This window comes from Octodon degus, unplaced genomic scaffold (assembly GCF_000260255.1).
Source record: "Octodon degus isolate 3935 unplaced genomic scaffold, OctDeg1.0 scaffold00033, whole genome shotgun sequence".
NCBI classification, from domain to species: Eukaryota; Metazoa; Chordata; class Mammalia; order Rodentia; family Octodontidae; genus Octodon; species Octodon degus.
The window spans coordinates 4,418,701-4,423,114 of NW_004524609.1; positions in this window are offsets into that span (position 1 = coordinate 4,418,701).

Below are 4,414 nucleotides of genomic sequence, written 5' to 3' on the forward strand. Positions count from 1 at the left end.
ACAGCCATCCTTGGTGCTGGGGAGCCAGCTGCAGCGCACTTTTTTTTTTTTTTTTAATGTACTTGGTACAGGGTCTTGCTACGCAGCTCGGACTCCTGTTTTCAGCCTCCCCAGCGCTGGGATTACAGACATGCGGCACCACCTTGGTGTCAGCTGCTGGCTCTGTGCCTCGGGGCAAGCGGATCAATCCGGCCCTGTGCTTGCCTAAACTTAGTCCTCTGAGCTATCTCCCCGCCCTCTGAGAGCATTTCTTTTCTTTCTTTCTTTCTTTTTTTCTGAACCAAGGATTGAACTCAGACCTTTGCGCTTGCCAGGCAAGCACTTATTCTACTGAGCCATCTCCCCAGGCCCCTGCACCCTTATTTTATGTGCTTGCTGTTCAGAAGTTTTCTTTTAAAGGTTTGTCTTTGTTTGCTGGTGAGATTGCAGCTCCCCCCCCCCTTTTTTTTTTTGGCGGAACCGGGGATTGAACTCAGACCCTTGTGCTTGCCAGGGAAGCGCTTATTCCACTGAGCCATCTCCCCGGCCCCTGTGGGGTTTGTCTATATATGTTACAAATATTTCCTCAGTTCATTTTGTTTAATTTTTACCCTTTCAGTGATTTATATATTTTTATTTATTCATTTGATTTATAGTTTTTGGGTCAGGGTCTGGCTATGTAGCTCAGGCTGGCTTTGAACTCCCAGCGATTCTCCTGTCTCAGCCTCCAGTGTGCTGGGACTCCCGGTGTGCATAGGCCCAGCCACATGAGGAGACTCAGAGAGCAAGGTCTGGCAAGGGTCCAGACATGAGCTCTGTGTCCCCTGAGTACGGCGGTACCGCCCTCCTAGCACATCGATTTGGTCACCACCCAAGCTCAGCTGAGCTCCAGAATCTGTATTCTTTCACACGGTAGGTGTGACTGATTAAATGGCTGGCTACACAGTGAACTCAATTTCAGCAACCTTCTCCTCCCTGGAGATCAATGAGCCAGCTCCAAGTCCCCTGTTGTACTCAGGGTTTGCAAGGAAAACACTTTACTGCAGGATACATAATTTATAGGATTATTTTATAACAGTCACTCGAAGAGTCAAATGCAGAAGAGTGCAGGAGATCTCGTCACACACCAAAACCTGAAGACTCCAGCTGAGGGCCTGGAAGTCACAGCAGTGTCCTGCACATGTCCTGCTGCAGACCTAGAGCCCATGACGTGCCCCCTGTGAGTCCAACTGGTGGCCCAAAGCCTACGATGATGTCTCACACAGCCCTGTTTCATGGATCTGCACCGGGAAGGCCCAGAGGTCAGTGGTGGAAGCTACAAAGTCAATGCCAGTGGGATGAAGGGTCTGTGCCAGCAGGCTGCGGGATCTGCCCTGGAGCCAGGAAGTGACACTCTCAGTGAGAACTAGAGCCACACACTGCACCCGCCCCGCCCCCAGGGCATGCTGAGCCAGCTAGCCAGTCCCGGCATGGTGGCTCATGCCTGGAATCCCAGAGCTGGGGAAGCTGAAAACAGGAGGTTTGCTATGAGTCCAATCTGTGTAGTGAGACCTGTGCCAAATACATTTTTAAAAAAAGAAAGAAAGAACTAGAGCTTCCCTAAAAGGTGCCACAGCCATCCTAACAGTAAGGTCTTGAGCTCCTTTGAGGATGAGAACAGTGGCGGCCACATCAGGAAAAGGACAAGCGTGTCCAGGAGAATCCCCAGGCACCACCTTGCCCTCCAGCTCTCTTCGCTGTGGGCAGCAGTCCTGCACTGGACCTCCCACCGCCGCGCCATGCTGGGCCAGGTCAGCTGGTGCTTCCAGCTGAGCACCACTGGTGGGTCTACCACATCCCCACAGCGGATCCTCTCACGATCTTTCTTGTGATCCATCCTGATGTTTTCTTGGGGCCCTCATCACTCATTAGCATAAATTCAGGGGTGACCCAGGAAGCTTGTGAATGACAAAGACATGTCCCTCACTTGGGTAAGTCTAACACATAAATACATGCTAAGCAGGAAGATCTGTGCAGAAGGCCAGCGAGATAGCTCACTGCTTAGGCCAGTGCAGGGACCAGGATTTGATCCCTTGTACCACAGGCTGTGTTGGCCCGGCCTCTGGGTGCACTGAGCCGGCCACCAAGATGGGGCCTGGAGGTGCACCCCTGTAATCCCAGTGCTGAGGAGGCTGGAAACAGGAGGACCACTATGAGTCTGGCTGTATAGTGAGACCCTATACCACATATATAAAAAGAAAAAAAAAGATATATTCAAAATTCTGTACATGGTTGGGGAGAACATGTCAATTGGGCCAGGTGTGGTGACACACCCTTGTAATCCCAGCACTCGGGAGACCGAGGCAAGAGGATCCTTGTGAGTTCAAGACCACCCTGCGCTACAAAGTGAGCTCAAGACCAGCCTGAACTAGACAGTGAGACTGTCTCAATCAGACAACAACAAAAACTCAGGCCCTTGGGTTCTTCCACTGACAGGAATCCACACCTGCTGTGCAGGAGGAGGCATGGGCCTGTGTGAACCAGTAGGTGACCGCTCCGATCAGATGACAGTAGGAGCGGCTTCCTGCACAGACTCCTCTGCGGCACGCTCTGATCACAGTCAGTGTTGGGCAGGCCGCCAGAAGTGTGTGCCTGCGCCTGTGGCGAGCCTCGTGAATGCATAAATTGGCATCAGGCCGCAAGCCACCCCCACTCCACCCCCGCGATGATTCCCGCCACCAGTGCTAAGCCCTCCTCTGGGAGCCCCCAGGCGCCTCCAGCCCGCTGTGGGCCTCTGCGTCTCAGGTGGGCGTGGGCTTCATAGCCTTCCAGCGTTCCTGCCACAGAGGAGTCGCGGGAACAACAGGAGCTGGGCCTGGGTGACATGGCCGTAAGGTCAGCAAGTTGTGTCTAAGATGAGTCTGTAACCCAGGAAGCCTAAGCCTGAGGCGTGCTATTGCATTTGACTTAAGAAAGCCTGCAGAAGAATGGAAGCTGAGCGCATTTTCCGTCTGGGCCCCCAGGGCGTGAGGTTAGAGTGCTTACCTGGTCTCATCCAGAGTCTGCAACCAGGCGTGGTGGCACTCACCTGTAATCCCAGCACTCTGGAGGCCGAGGCAGGAGGATCCCCCAGTTTGGACTATATAGTGAGTTGAAAGCTAGCCTGAATCACACAGTAATACTCTGCCACAAAAAACGAAAACCAAAAAAACGGAGTTTAGAGACAGTGACCCTAGCCCCGCCCCTTCAGGGGCAGTTTGACTCAGTTCTCCCAGGCAACCTCTGACTCACTGGGAAGCAAACCTAAGGCTCACCTCCTGGGTCCCTCAGAGCCCAGCTGGTAAGCGGTGGCCTGGCTCCCGCCCCTCTGTGGCTTGGGTGCGTAATCAGTCCTCACAGAACTCAGCTGAGCTACAGAGCGGTGCTGCCTCTGGTACTGTCAGCCAGCCTCTGCACACGCGTCGTCGTGCAGTCTTGCCTTCGCAGCACTGGTGATCCAGGCCCTGCACCCCTGCCCACCTGGCCTCTTTCCACACGCACATGTTCACCTCCCAGGGTCCCCACACTACAACGGCCCCACTGGGGAGTCTGCTCCGTAGGCCCCCAGTGGCTGAGAGCTCCTGGGCACAACCCCTCAAAGCAGTCTGCTTTTACTGGGGCACAGGGGCTCAGACAAGCGGGCCACACGGAGAGTTCCAGGTCAGCCTGGACCACGTGGCCAGGCCTGTCTCCAAAAAAGCCCGCTTTCCTGGAGATCTTGGCTGTAAGGGTATTGTTTCTTTGGGAGAGGGTACTAAGGATTGAAGTCAGGGCCTTTGTCCTGAGATACATTCCCAGCCACGCCACCTGCTGTGTGACATCTCAATAAATTGCCACGGCTAGGTTTGAACTGTGATTCTCATGGTTTACAGGCAGGCACCACTATGCTTAGAGAATATTCTTTTCATTTTTGGTCTGTTTGAGGCAGGGTTTCCCTATGTAGCTCAGGCTGGCTGGCACTGCCTTTGTAGTGCAGGCTGGCCTCGAACTCACAGCCATCCTCCGGGCAGTTGTATTCCTACCTCACTTCCTAGGGCCTCCTGCTGTCTTTGTGTGCCTCAGCTGCCTATTTTCAGCCTCACCGAAAGGAAGCGCACTAAGGGGGCCTGTCCTCTCACCACCCCTCGATGTCCCTCTCCTTCCAGGGTCTTTTGGCAACATAGCGGCACAGCCTCTGCTCAGGCAGTAGCGTGGGATTTTTCAACATCACATGATTTCTCTTATTGAGAAACCAAAAGTATAAATACAGAATAAAATAAAAGGTGGAGCTGCAAATGGGCAGGGGGCCAAGACGTGTGTGTGTGTGTGTGTGTGTGTGTGTGTGTGTGTGTAAGACAATCAGGGAGCCACCGTGAGTTTTGGGCATCAGTTATTCAGTTATCAGCGCAGTTAAGGCGCGATGTGATGTAGAGGCTGC